Source organism: Monodelphis domestica, chromosome 1 (assembly GCF_027887165.1).
Source record: "Monodelphis domestica isolate mMonDom1 chromosome 1, mMonDom1.pri, whole genome shotgun sequence".
Classification (NCBI taxonomy): domain Eukaryota; kingdom Metazoa; phylum Chordata; class Mammalia; order Didelphimorphia; family Didelphidae; genus Monodelphis; species Monodelphis domestica.
Window position 1 is genome coordinate 6,092,476 of NC_077227.1, and position 15,521 is coordinate 6,107,996.

Below are 15,521 nucleotides of genomic sequence, written 5' to 3' on the forward strand. Positions count from 1 at the left end.
TGATGAGGAACTGGGAATAAAACAAGCAAATACAGTTTTAAAATCATAGAAAGGTTTAAAGGAATACTCACTCCTCTTCCCAAATTTGGTCAAGGACAATCAGTATCATTGCCATGAGGTAGAATTCTGAAATGGTTTGTAAACATAAAAGGATAAGAGTAAGACAGCAACTTGACCCAACTCTTTGTCTGAACTATATTGAAACAAAATGAGAGGGTGAAGGATAACGAGCCAAAAATCTGTCTTCCACGGGCAGCATCCATCCCCGAGAGCTCGGACAATACACAGACAAAGACTGGACTTACGTTCAGACGGGATCTCATTTGATCTTTATAATAACCCTGAGAGCTGGAGATAACATATAATCTCCATTTTATAGATGAGAAAACTACGTTTCAGAAAGGTTGGCTTGTCCAGATTACCATAGAAAATCAGCTTCAGAGCTAGGATTCCAACCCTCATCATATCGTCACCAACTATAGCACTTGAACCAATTTAATCAGTCAACAAAACACATATTAAGTGCCTACTATGCAACAGCTACTGTCCTAAGCATTAGAGATGCAAACAGAGGCAAAAGATAGGCTAACAGGAGAAACAGCATGCAAACATTTTATATATATATAAATATATATGTATATATATAGTATGTATATATAAAATTTAATGCATAAAATAGGCTATATGCAGGAAGAATAGAAATAATTACTCAAGGGAAGGCATTGGAATTAAGAGGAGTTGAGGAAGACTTCCTGAAGAAGAAAAGGATTTGGTTGGGACTTAACAGAAGCCAGAAAGGGCACAGTGGAGGACGGAGAGTTCTAAGCATGGGGGATAGCCAGAAAACTAAATGAAGGAGATGTGTGAAATGGAAAGCAGAAAAGGAAAGAGACAAAAACAACAGGAGAAAAGAAGTGTTACCTCTAGCTAGCTGTTTGACCTTGGTCAAGCCCCTCCCGTTTCTGGACCCATTTTCTTACAAATATGAAAAGGGTCTAAGCTTTACAATTTGCATTTCATTTCAGCTCAGAAATTGTGTCAGGTGATCAAATAGCTTCAGTCATGTGACCAGCTGGAAAAGCAGACAAGTTCTCAGAATCCATTGAGTGTGCCATCCAAGTGTAGCTAGAGCATCTTTTCCCAGTGGGCTGTTTTCCCAAAGGTAACTCTTAAACAAAGACAAAAGAACGTAACATTTGTTAAAAATCCCTTCATAATCTCACCCCTTCCTAACCCTCTTCCCATCTCTACTCTTTCCCACCTCCACATCCTCAGAGCCTCCAAGCCACCCCCCCTCCACTCAACTTCCATGTTTTTACATCCTTCCTTTTCTTCATGGAACAAGTCAAATAGGATCCCTTAATTATCTGATCTATTATTGGCTTTTTCTCAAACCTCATCCTTCCGACTCTTCTGAGGGCGTTGACGCTATCACTCTCTTCTCTTACTATTTTTCAGAAAGAAGCCCAAAGCAGGCACTTGATAAGTGGTTCACTGGTTCTCTCCCTACCTTCCCTGCCTCTTTTACTTGATCTATATCCAGGCCATATTAGCTAACCATGACTATCCATCTCCTAGAGCTGTCTCCTGGGCTGCCTTCTCTTCTCCCTCTAAACTATGTCACTTGGTGATGTCATCAGCTCCCACTGATTCAGTTATCATCTCTACACTGAGCATTCCCAAATTAACTTATCCAGCCCCCAACTATCTGCTGCTCATCTGTCAGAAATCTTCAACTAGAAACCCCATGGATGCCTGCAATTCAGCATCTCCAAGACTGAGTTGGTTATCTTTCCCCACAAAATCTTCTCCTCTTACTAACTCCCCTTTTACTCTTCTGGGCACCAACATTATCCCAGTCGCTCCTCATTCTTTCTCACTTCTCCCCAGATCCATTCAGTTGCCAAATCTTTAGATAGACGCCCTTCTCTCTCCCGACACTGCCACCACCATCTTAGGCCTTCATCATCTCACAGCTAGAGTATTAAAATCACATGATTGTTGACCTCTGTTCCTCCCTGCCAACCCTGATCATGTCATTCCACTCATTCAAAAAACTCCAGTATCACTTTAAGGATAAGTTGAAAAATCCTCTTTGGGGCATCCAAAGCCCTCCATGCCCTTCTCCCCCCTACCTTTCCAGTCCTTCTATCTTACACTGCCCCAGGCTCTGTAGTTCAGAGTCACTGGCCTCCTTGCTTTGTCACCTCCTCTCATCTCCCAACTCTGGTCATTTTCTGGGACTGTCCTCCATAGCTCCTTTCCCTTCCCCTCTCTGCCTACTGGCTTCCTTCCAGTTTCAGGTAAAATTCCACATTCAGCAGGAAGCCTTTTCTGACCCTCCTCTTAATTCAAGTGTTTTGCCTCTGCTGATTCTCTCCAGTTCATCCTGTCAGGAGGCTATATCTAGACCTTTGAAGGTTGGCTCCCCCATCAGAGCGTGACCTCCTTGAGCCCATGGGCTATCTTTTTTACTTTCTTCATTTCCCACCATATAGCACATAGTAGGTGCTTAATAAAGGGATTTTCACCAGTGGACGGACTCCCTCCAAGACATGCACGCCTGATGCTATGGAAAGATAATTGCTTCTTCGTCCAATCTTTAGCCATGTTCCATCTGTGGCCCTCCTTTGTTCCTCCTCCACTCAATCCTGTCTCTCCTCAGTGATTTAGATCCATGAAAGATGTGTCCCCAGCACCACTGTGACTCATTAGACTGGAGGCTCCATCAGGGCAAAGCCTATATATATATATATATATATATATATATATATATATATATATATATATATATATATATATATATATATATATAATTGTGCTTCTCTGTTGACTAGAGATCAGTGTTCAACTTAAAGAAAAATGCCCTTTTCTTCCTGGCTCCTCCCAGCACCAGATGGGAAGGCTGGAATATTCCTGACCATCTCAGGTAGAGGTCTGATGATGAAGCCCTCCGTCTATTGCTTCCCCTTTCACTGGCTCTCATCAAAATGGTGTGAATCTTGCTTCTGATGCTGCCACTAAACTATGGAGTCTTGGGTCATTCCAGGCCCCCACGGCAGGTCCCCGTGTCCCCAGTAAGTTGCAGCGCTCCAGGGTGCCATTTCGGAACAGGGAAAAGGATCTGCTCAGCTGACCCTAGGCAAAGGTCCCCAATCTAAGCAGCTGACCTTCCACAAGGAGAGGTCGGCCATGAACTAGAACCATTTTTCATGATGAATGGAGGAGAATTTCCCAGCAGGATAGACTGAGAGTACTCAAGGGGACCTTGTGGTCACATGGATCTGAATTTTGGAACTAGGACTCATTAATGTGTGTTTACTTTAAAAGGGGACATTTCCAAGGGACTATTTTTATAATTAAATTTGAAAAGGCGCTAGAGGATAAACAAATGATACCCCTGTCATTTAAATGCTACATACACTTGGGTAAGTCCATTCATTCGTTCATTCATCATTAAATGTCTTTTTTGTGCCAGGGGGTAGAGGGAATCAGTGTCAGAGATAGGAAGGCCAGAGTTGCTGACCTCAGACTCCTTCTGACTGAGTAATCTCTCAACTTCTTAGGGCTCGGGGCAAATCGTTAAGGCTAGAAATAGCAGCGTCCTTGGTGGAGAGGTTTCATTCACTTCGAGTCCCCAACATCAGTGAAAGGACAGACCAGCAGAGAAATGCAGCCCCTGGAGATACAAAGTGGAATGAAATCATTCCTGCCCGCAGGGAGCTTAAATTCTATTGAAGGAAACACTTGCCTTAAGATGAATAAATATGAAATTTCCATAAAGCCCTCCAGTCCCCCAACACCCTGAAAATGAGGAGGTCCCACTGGAAGGCCCAGAAAGGGACGAGGATTTCCGCAGTGCCCCCTCTGGGCCCCCAGGCATTGTGCTAAGTGCTTTACCTGCCTCAGTGGTTTGATCCTCAGCACAGCCCAGCCCTGGAAGGGAGAGGCTCTACAGCTAGGATGCCCTGCTTTCTCTGAGCCTCAGCTGCCCTCTGTATAAAAGCAGTGGGTCGGGCTGGAAGGCTTTGAATGCTACTCCAGTGGTGAGTCTGATTCTGTTGGCTTTCTCAGAGATTCTGTGCCCTTGCTCTGATCCACTGGCTCAGGGGCGAAAGTCCCGAGCAAGCCCTCATGGCCGGGGCTGTGCTGCACCTAGAACAGTGTCTGGCCTGGGGTCGCTGCTTAATGAATGCTTGTCAGATTGAGGGGGACTGACAAAGAGCTGCCAGTCTGGGAAAGGACTTCAATCATCCCAGCCTCTTTGCTTGTCACAAGGAACCCAGCCTAGGTATGATGAGGCACTGCATCGTGGGCCACTGAGGAGACAGGGCCAAGGCAGGGGCCTGATTTCCATCAAACAAATAAGCTGATGAAGAGAGAACATCTGGAGAGCAGAAGAGGGCTGCTTCTGGCTGGGAGTGCGCGACTGACTCTAGGAGGAAGGCTGCAGCACCCCTGTTGTCATCCACGTGAGGGTGCCAGACCCAGACCTCAGCACAGGGAGCCCTCGCCAGTCTCAGGGGTTCCTCTGAGAAGGCCATGGGAGACAGCCAAGGGAAAGGCCAACACGGGGGCTTGGTCCCCCCAGATTTCCAGCTGCGAACCCAAAGGGAAGTCTGCTTACTCCGACCTCTAGTCTTTGGAAACCAACGGGTGTGTGTTCATTGGGCAGGCTGGAAGGGGGTGGGGGAGGAGGAATAGCAAGTAGTGTGTTGGAAAGTGTCTTCTATTTTGCAATTCAAGGATAAAGAAGAGAAGCCCATAATCCCCCACAAGCCGGTTGTTCGTCTCCTACTGTTGTCTGTGGGATCTGGGCACCCCCCAGTCACTAATGAGCCCTGGGAAAAGTTCAGCTCGGCTTTTTATAAGCTCCAAGTCCCTCAGGATCAATAAGAATCTTTTTATTCCCCCTCTTTTCTAAAAGAAGGAATGATGACTCTTCTTTTGAAAGGGCCTTTTGCTTTTTCTCCTTGCTATCTTTGAAGACTGTCCTTCACCATGCCTTGCAAGGGAGATGGCACAGAGCTCTGAGAACAGAGAGGCCAGGGAAACTCCCAGGTCAAGTTGGCATCAGGTGAGGTTCTGGAGAGGGTCACTGAGACCGGCCATGGGCAGAGACAGGTGATGGAGACAGAGGGAAGTAGCCTCACAAGCCCAGGGCTAGCTGTTTACTGACTAACAGTTCTAATTCTGCAGGAACATAAGCGTAGGATGGAGGGAAGCCAACCCCCAGGATTCACCAAAATGCCTCGCTTCTCTCAGAGACCTCATCCTCTTTTCCTTTCCTCTGTGAGTGTCTGAAAGAGCATCGCCCCCACCCACCCAAGTTCACCCCTCCACACACCCAGCATCCAGCACTGCAGATAAGAACTGAACTCATTGCCTGATTCTCTCTAGGTCTTTGTCTTTCCTTGCCTCCATCTCTCTCCCTTTCTCTCCCTCTCCCTCTCCCTCTAGCTCTGTCTCTCTTTCCGTCTGTCCCTGTCTTTCTCTGTCTCTCTTGGTCTCTTTCTCTCTCTCCGTCTCTCAACCTATAATACTCCTTCTCTGGGCAGCAGCCAGAATGATGTTTTATCTTAATTTGTACAATATATTCCTAAAATGTCTCTCTGGCTCTATTTTCTCTCTGCTACAAATCAGATGAGAGAGGAGGTGGCCAGAATGGCTCATTGACCAATCAGCCTGGCCTTGGGACAAGCTTAGCTCCTGAATAAGCACCTCCTCAGCTCATTTCCGAATACTGCATTGGGACCCAACATTGTATAGGAGCATTTAGGGACCCGAATGCCCCATCTCCCAGATGCAGCCCTTCCTGATGCCTTCTCTTGGAGCCTTTCCAATGAAATCAGAGCTTAGTGGAATATCTGCCAGGCCAGGAATGCACACAGAAATGACAATAATCATCACAATATTTGTATAGCCTTTGAGGGTTTGCAGAACACCTATCAGACCAGATCTCCTTGAGACCTCAGAGCAAGCCTGGGGGAAAAGGTATTCCATCTATTGTGATTGCCATTTTAAAGGCAAATAAACAACTTCTCCTCAAGGAAGTTTAGAAGGGGGGGGGGGAACCCAGCAAAGAACCAAAGATTGGTGACAGACAGGCTGCTTTGGGGTCTGATTTCTACTGGCTTTGTGGATAGATCGCTGGATCTGGAATCTAGAGTGGACAAGCTGCTTTGGTTCCTTGACCCAAAGCTATCAAGTGAGGTTCATGATAGCACTTCCTTTCATGATATTGTCTCAAATGAGGCTACAGATAGTTCCTGGAAAACTTGAAAGACTATATAAATGTAGGTTGTTATTGTTGTCATTACTATTACTATTAAAACCTGTGAGACCTTGAGGGAATCATTTCCCCACTTACGGCATCATTTTCCTTGTCTGTAAAATAAGGGCATGTAGTTAGGTAGTGCTGTGGGATAGAGCACTGAACCTAAAGTCAGGAAAATTTGAGTTTGAATTCTGCTTCGGTTACTTTCTGGGTGAACATGGATGATTCACTTTTCCTCTGTCTGCTTCAGTTTCATCTGTAAAATGGACATGGGGCACTAGGTGGCACAGAGGATAATAGAATGCTAGTCATGAAGAGTTATCTTCCTAAGTTCAAATCTAGCCTCAGACTCTACTAGCTATGTAATCCTGAGCAAGTCTCTTAACCCTGTTGGCCTCAGTTTGCTCATCTGTAAAATGAGCTGGAGAAATGGCAAATCCCTCTAGTAAGTTTGTCAAGAAAAGCCCAAAAGTTATTTGGAACTATGCCCAAAGGGCTTTAAATGACTGCCTTCCTTTTGACCCAGCCATACCACTGCTGGATTTATATCCTAAAGAGATAATAAGGAAAAATACAGGTACAAAAATATTCATAGCGCCATTCTTTGTGGTGACAAAAAATTGGAAAATGAGGGGATGCTCACCATTGGGGAATGGCTGAACAAACTGTGGTATCTGATGGTGATAGAATCCTATTGTGCTCAAAGGAATAAAGAACTGGAGGGATTCCATGTGAACTGGAAAGACCTCCAGGAAGTGATTCAGAGTGAAAGGAGCAGAACCAGGAGAATGTTGTACACAGAGATGGATACACTGTGGCACAATCAAATGTAATGGACTTCTCTACTAGCAGCAATGCAATGATCCAGGACAATTCTGAGGGACTTATGAGAAAGAACACTATCCACATCCAGAGAAAGAACTGTGGGAGCCAAAGTGAAGAAGAAAAACAACTGCTTGACCACATGGTTCCATGAGCATAGGATTAGGGATGTAGACTCCAAATGATCACCCCAGTGCAAATATCAATAATATGGAAATAGGTCTTGATCAATGACACATGTAAAACCCAGTGGAATTGCATGTCGGTACAGGAGGGGATGGGAAAGGGGAGGGAAAGAACATGAATCATGTAACCATGGGAAAATATTCTAAATTAATTTAATTAATTAACTAAGAAAAAGAAAAACCCAAAAAGAGTCACAAAGAATCAAACATGACCAACATCAATGATATATGGGCAGCTAGGTGATACAATGGATGGAGCAGTACAGCTGAAGACAGGAAGACAAGTCCATGGGGTCACATAGAATTGGACACAATTGAACAACAAAATGAGAAGTTAAATCGATTTAATTGTGTCTGGCTCTTCATAAAGCCATTTGGGTTTGGTGGGAGTTTTTTTTTTTTGGCAAAGACACTATAATGGTTTGCCATTTCCTTCTTCAGCTTATTTTACAGATGAGGAAACTGAAGCAATCAGTTTTAAGTGACCTGCCCAGGGTTACAAAGCCAGTAAATTCCTGAGGTCAGACTTGAACTCAAGGAGATGACTCTTCCTGATTCTAAGCCCATTGTTCTATCCACTGTACCACCAAGCTACCCAATAATAAATAGCACTTATTTTTAGGAGAATAACAATGAGATAATATTTATAAAGTACTTTACAAATCTTATGACACTATAAAAATGCTATTACCATTACCACCACCACTATTACTGCTACTACTATGACTCATGATTAATTATTTCCCAGGTCTCTTTATCCCACACACAACTGACCAAAGCATTGAGGAGAAATCAAGTGACATGAACTAAGTCTCTCCTTTGGTCTCTATACTGGGTCCTTCAGAAACAAAGGTAAAGAATGGGATTATCCCTGCCCTTGAGGAGATTACACTCTAGAAATGATGGTTTTTATGGGAGAAGCATCTCAAAAGCATCATGTTTCAGGATGGTTATAGACTGGATATTTGTAGAACTTCGGGTTGGACAAGATGGCCCCTGAGGTCTCTTTCTGCCAGTTCTGTGAGTTTGGTGAGCCCAGAGAGGAGGTGACAGGCACTGGGAGTCCTGACTTTGTATTCAAAGGAAGTTGGGGATGTATGTATAGAAGACCATCAGAAACAAGTTCCTTGACTAAGGCCAAGACTGAGAGAGGCAGCTCAGTTCCCTGAAAGACTTTATACCCAGTGTGGTTTGTGGGTAGGGATAATATAGACAAAGATAAGGCACTAAAATATATGCAGAGTAAATGCAAAATACATTCAAGACTTGAAAAGGGCACTGGAGGATTGGTGAATCCAAATAGGTCTCCCTTAGGAAGAAGCACTTGAGCTGAACCTTGAAAGAACCCCCCAAATCTACAAAAGTTAGATGAGGATAGAACATGGCCTTAGAGTCAGGAATGGCTTCTTCACAGGCATGGATATAAGAGATGGAATGTTGTCTGGGTTGTAGGGAGTAGCAAAGGGACCAACTTGAGGCTGCTAGTGTAGCTGACAGAGTGCTGGACGTGGAGTCAGGAAGACCTGTGTTAGAATTTGCCATCCATTGGCCGTGTGACCTCAGCAAGTCAACTCCCTCACACTTTCAAGTCCCAGATAATTGCAAGATTAAGGTTTATAGAACAGATTGGAATCGGCTCTTAACCCTCTATCTAATATGCTCGTTATTACTGGATGGACCGATGGATAATGTACACTTAGCATGGAAAGGGAGCTTAGATCCAGGCTACAAAGGGCCTTAAATGCCAAATAAAAATGTTTTGTTTTGTCCTGGAGCCGAGAAGGACCAACTGCACCTTCTTCAGTGAAACTTCGGCTTGATTCATGGGTGTCAATTTAGAAGCTGTGTGGAGAATGGCTGGGAGAGAGTGGAGTCAGGACTCTAGGAAAGCAGGAAGGAGGCTGCCAGCCTCAGTGGTAGAGACGTGATGAGACCCTGAGCTAAAGTGATAGCCACATGAATGTAGGACCAAGAACGAATGGGGGAGAAGGGCAAAGTAGAACTGACAAGCTTGGACCACACATCACACATGAGGATCGAGGTGGAGAGGAGATGGGAGGATGTTGACGATGTCGAGGATGTCATGAGGGCTGCAATTCAGGGTGTCAGTGGTGATGGTTTCTATAGGACAGAAAGTTAGGAACAGGGTCTGGTTGGGGAGGAAGTGAATGAAGTGTACATAACAAGTTTGAGATCATTAGTATAGTCACTCCTGAAGTGTATTTCTTAGGCAGATAGCCCAAGAACATCAGTAGGTATAAATCCCAACTTTCCTTCTCCAAGTCCTCCACATCTAGATCTCAAATGCCCCAGACACTGCTCATGTCCAACCTCAGCCACTTTCCAAATGAAGAAACTGAGGTAGAGGGAGATGAGCTATTAATTTGCCATGAGCCACAGAACTAATAGGAATCTGAGGGAGAATTTGAACCCAGGTGTTCCTGATTTCATAGAACACGTTCTTCCTTCAGGTCTAATGTAAAACACATATGACAGGCAGCATTAGGGATCAAAAAGTTTAGCAGAGACTGCAAACGTTTCCTTCAGTGATCACTGCCTGAGCACATCTTCCATCTTCCCATTTTTTCCCTGCTAGTCTTCCCTGGCTCTCATTGTTGTTGTCAACATGTGTTGTAGCAACACATCAGGGCCATGGCATTGCCTTCCTTCTTCTTCTCCCTCCTCTCTATTTCTAATCACCCATTCCCAATTCTCTCTTCCCTGTTCTAGCTGCTCCTTATTTCCCCAAATCATCTTTTCTTCTCTTGCTCATCACACCTAAGTTCTTGTTTTGCTCTTCCATTCTTAGCTGGTGAGCCACATGCAGGCTGGTTTGGACCCAGAGACCATAGCGGCTGACCCCAGTTCTAGGATCTTGGGATATAAAGGCAAACACAAGCCAGTTTCTACCCTCAGAGAATGTATATCCAGTCAGCGGGACTCAACATGTATTCAGTCTAATTCAATCCAATTCTATGAGCAATCTTGTCCACTTGACCTCTGCAACATCTCCCTAAGATGCCCCCTTCTCTCCTCTGACACCACCCCCATTTGGGTGCAAACCCTCATCATCTCACCCATGGGCTGTTGCAATAGCTGCTGGGAATCTGCCTGTTTCAAATCTTTCCCTGCTCCAATCCAACTTCCATTTAGTCACTAAGTGATTTTTCCTAATGTGCAGTTCCAACCATGTAACTCCCTTACTCAGTAAACTCCAGTGGCTCCCTATTCCTCCAAAATTAAATACAAAATGATCCATCTTGCATTCCAAATCCTTAATCTCCTCCCTTTCTAGTCTTACACTTCAATCAAATGGCACTTCACTTCTTACAGTTGCATGAACAAGCCTCTCCATCTTTTGGCTCTGCGCATTTTCTCAAGCTGTCCTCCATGCCTGCATGCTCTCCCATCTCAGCTCCACCTAATGATTTTTCAGGCTTCTTTTAATTCCCAAATAAAATTTGATTTTTTCAGGAACTCTTTCCTATGTCCCCTTTTAATTCTAGCGCCTTCTTTTATCATTTATCTCCTATTTATTTCATAGAGGCAGCTACGTGGCTTAGGGTATAGTGCTGGGCCGGGGGTCGGGAAGACCTGGGTTCAAATCTGGCCTCCAGTGCATTGATTAAAACAGAACTTAAGTGACTTGCCCAGGGTCACACAGCACTGGAGAAAATGACAAAGCACTCCTATCTTTGCCAAGAAAACCCACTCACTGCACAATATTGGTGTGTTATGGTCCATAGAGTCACACAGAGTTGGACATGACTGAATGACTGAACAACAACAACTTAGCCCATATGTAGCTTGCTACTTGTTTGTATGTTGTCTCCCGCTTTGGGTTGTGAGCTTCTTGGGGAAGGGGCTGTCTGTTTGTGTCTCTTGCATCCCCAGCACTCAATGCCGGGGTGGTAGGTGGTTATGGATTGACTGCTTGAATGAGGAACGCATCCCAGATGCCAGGCGCTGGGCATACAAAACAAACAAACAAAAAATAAAGCTGCCCTCCATTCCTACCCTCAAGTAGCTTGCTTCCTTTGGGGAAAGGGGCAGACACAGCCTAGCCTAAGCAAGCTATGTTTTTGAAAAGAACACCAAAGGATGTCAAGAAGGCTGTGGCCCTGGTTACCAGGGGAAGCAGAGCCCGAGAGGCCTCTGGGAAGCCGCTGAGCCCTGTTTTCAGGAAAGCTCTGGATTTCAGATGGCGTCGCCAATGCGTGTGAGGGTAGGAAGGAGGGAGGGAAAAATAGGGCTTCGCAATGGAAGAAAAGGCACCAGGTACCAGGGAGGCTGGAGGAGTGGAATATCCCAGCCATAACGTCATGTTGGAGGCGGAACATGAGGAAGAGGTGAGAACTGAGGACGACTCGAGACTACAGAGACCTGGACGCCTTTGAGGACGTTGTTCCTCTCCTCAAAGAAGGGGATTTGGGAGCCAGGAAGGTCTGTGCAGAAGGCTCAGGGCTCCATTTTGGACGTGCTGAATTTGAGATGCCCCAGGATGTCCAGGAAGCTATGTCCACCGGGTGGGTGGGTGTATGTGGGCCGGACATTCCGGAGACTGGTTAGACACAAACGTGCAGGCTTGGGACTCAGCCGATGGCCTCGGACCCGTGGGGGCAGAGCAGTTTCTTTTCCCAAATAAATCTTCAACAATACACATAAGAATGAAAGATGGAGCCTATCTAATGCCAAAAGTAAGGGGCAATAATTAACAAATTTACTCATTAAAGCTGCAATTATGATTTTATTGGGAGCAAGGAACATGTGTTAGCTGAGATTGGGCCCTCCAGCCTAAACAGAGATGCCAAAGCAAGAACACATTGCTGAAGCTCTCTGGTCTCCCCATGCTCTTCTTGCTCACTGCCACTCCCTCCATGGAACCCTCTGAGCCCCCAACATGGACCCCGAAGGCTAAATCGCAGCCCGGACACTTATTAGCAATGTGACCCCGCAAGTCCCTCCTCTGGTCTTCCATGTCCGTAAAATGGACGCTGTCATATCCGCCATGGAAGAAGGGGTTCGTATGCCTCCAAGGGCAGCCAGAATGGAAGTTGTTTGCTGTCGTTGTTGCTGGTTTTGTACTAATTGCTAATAATATTGGTTTTGGTCCTATTTCCCTGCAGACCCACAGAGGCACCCCTCCATGGCTTGCCAGTTCATTTCCCCCCCCAACATTTGAGGAAAATAAAAATAAAAGGCAGCTGCCTGAGCAGCAAACGGCTTTCTGAAGCAGCCCAGTTGCGGCGAGCAGCTCTCCCCACCCTTCGGCCACAGATGGCTTTGTTAGATCGGTGGGGGTCTCGGCTGGGATCCCTCTTCTCTTTTCTGGCCCTTCAGTGGCATCCCTGGATGGACGGGCTGGGTCACTCCCCTCCCCCTTTGAACCCGACACCCCATACCCCCTGAAATGGAGCAAATGAGGGGTTACAGTCAACCCAGCAAAAGAAGCTTGATTACGCGTGGCTATGCATAATTAATAGTGAGTTTGTGCATTCTGAGAAAATAGGCCAAAGAGGCATTTTTCTCCACTTGGCTCTACACATCCAGAAGGATCTTTATCCTTGTCTAGTGCCCTACAAGCCACTCCCAAGGCCATATCGGGCCTCAGTTTCCAATCCTCTCCTTCACTGGGATTTTCTAGCCCTGTAAGGCAGCCCTACACCAGCCTAGGCAGAGGGACCCTGACGCTGGGATCCTTGTGGCAGGTGGCAGGGGATGAGGGGCTCCCTTTTCTTGGGGAGCCTGGGCTGGATGGGCTCTCCCAAGCCCATCCCCGCCTGAAGTCCCCTCGCCTCCTTGCCGGCAGCGCTGCCTGGGCTCTGCCAACCCTGGCGGTATGCCTTTAAGAAACAAAAAATTAATGCAAAGCTTATTACCGGCCCGATGGTTGCTAACGCTGCCTCTCTTCCACTGTCCAAGTGTCTGGATTTCAGCTTCAGATGAGTGTGGCCTGCTGGGACTTGGGCTGCCAGTTTAATTAGTGCTCAGTAATTTCAATAATGAGTGACAATTCATTGGGGCTTTTAGGTTGGTCTTCTGTTCAGAAGCAAATCAATAATCCCCAGTTTTTCCCCTTCTTTAAAGACAAGAAAGTGGCATGTGAGTTACATCAGACGGAGAAAATAAATGAGGAAAAGCCCAGGTCCCTCAGTAACTGGAGAGGCAATTGGCTTTAATGGGCCGGGCGGCCTCCCCGGCTGGGGGATGTTATTGGAGGAGCAGAAAGGTCATTAGGAGCGGGAAAGGGGCTCCCAGGATCCTCCCAGCCAACACTTGGCCCTGCCTGTAACCATAGTGATTTGGGTAAATGAACACAGGTAGACGGATTACTCCCCGAATCCCCAGGCTGCCCAGATTATTGCCTCTGAAGATAGCAAAACAATTGAGGCTAATTGTATGAGAGTGAGTTTATTACAAACACAAATGGAAAGGGGGAAGGAAGCAGCCATATTTATTCTTTCCGCGCGCCCCCCTCGCCCTCCTCACCATTTTCGCGTCTCCGCTGGCGCAGACTCTGGCCTCGCTTGGACCAAGGCTCTTCTCGGTGGCCAACAGTCCAACAGGAAGGAATCCAGGCCTTTGGGGGGAGGGGGGGGGGCTGCGTTTGCTGGAAACCAGAAAGCTCTGTCTGAAGGCGGCCATAGGCGGACGGTCCTCCTCCCTCTGCCAGAGCACTGAGGGCCTGTCATGGCGGCCGCGTTGTGGGCGGGGGCACACACTGGAGGGCTTCAAAGCCCGGAGAGCCATTTATCTCGGACAAGGCTCTGCCCTCCGCGGTCAGCGGCTGAGAAAGTCTGTCCCTTCCGGTGGGCTCTCACGGTGTGCCCAACTGGCGGCTCTCTTTTGTCGCAGATACAAAGGAGCCCGTCTGCATAAGGTGTGCGATTTGCAGTCTGCGGGCCCATTAAGAAGCACAAATGAAATCCCCAGCTGGGAAGGTCACGTCTAATGAGGTGGGCTGTGGCGAGGCCTGGTAGCTCCCAGCATCCCCCGTGTCGGCCAGAGGTGATTGCAGACAGCAGCTGCGGACGGTGATTAGAATCTGACACTCGTCCTCCTCAGGTGCCGCCTTTTCTCTCCCCTCACCAGAGAACACGTTAATTGTGCATCCGCAGGCAGCCACGAAAGGGAGCCCAGCCAAGGCCTAATAGAGTCACATCGGAAAGGCCGTCCCGGAAATGTGGGGGTGGATGTTCTTCATGGAGTCCCCTCGGCAGTTCAGGGCCTCAAGCCTCGGCTGGTCCGGCCCTACTACAGGATGGAGGCTGGGGGAGACGGCTGGCCAGTCCCACACCTTCCTCCGGCCTCTCCCAGACCCGATTCTTCCCCGTCTGCCCTGGCCCGGGGAATCCCCCTTTCCCTTCGAATTCTGGGCCCAAAAAAGGCAAGAATCCCATTGAAACGAAGACCTGGCCATTATTTCTCTAACGAGCGGGCATGGCTGCCCCTGGCACGGCCCTGGCCTGGCTCTGCTGGAGCAACACTCATACGGGAAGCATTTGGAGGCAATTCCTTCCCAGGCCCAAAGCGAATCACTCTCCCCCTGGGACCCAGATCCCAGAGCACGGGGAAAACGGTCCAGACTTCTCACTGACAAGGGAAAGGCCCGGCAGGATCACTCCGCCAAGGGAAGCGCAAAGAACCCGAGCCTTGGGAAGCCCAGAGCTGGGGGGGGGGGGGGCGCTGGGGGCGCCCCCGCCCCGCTATTCTGCAACACAGTATGGAGAGTGGTGACAACCTCACACGGAAGGGGACAACATTAAAGGACACAGTAAGCCAATGAAGCCAAGCAGACAAACTGCTCGGGCTGTCCTCCGGCTTCCTTTTCTTTCCTGAAGACATCCAGCCACTGTCGACCAGCGACATGCGCCGCTTCCCTCCTACCAGCCACCAAGAACCTGGGCCTGGTGAAAGTCAGAATCTCCAGTGGGGGGCCTTTGAAGCTTGTCAAACCCTCAATTCAAGCCTGCTCCTCCTTTGCTCCTTGGTTCTGAGCCCATCCAGCCCTTCATTCCAGTGGCAAAGACCCAGAGGAGGTTTGGGGCACTAAAGGGTAAATGACTTGCTCAGGGTCACCCCGCACTTGAACTAGTCTTCCTGCACATGGGCCAGCTGTCCTTCCTAACCCTGCAGTGCCTCTCCTTGTACCCTGCATGGACAAAGAAACACCAAAGTCCTGTTAGAAAGCAGCTACTCATTTGTTAGTCCTAAAACGATGCACCAAAAAGGAGCAG

General features: G+C 47.4%; 1 long non-coding RNA gene across 1 annotated transcript; it reads right to left on the minus strand.

Moving 5' to 3' along the window:
* Positions 1 to 919: 919 nt before the first annotated feature.
* Positions 920 to 14,899, minus strand: LOC103093981 (uncharacterized). Its single transcript, XR_001626923.2, has 3 exons — positions 13,164 to 14,899; positions 3,527 to 3,679; positions 920 to 1,168 (listed from the first exon to the last, which is right to left on the minus strand). It is a non-coding gene; the product is annotated as an uncharacterized LOC103093981 (long non-coding RNA).
* Between the last annotated feature and the right edge of the window lie 622 nt (positions 14,900 to 15,521).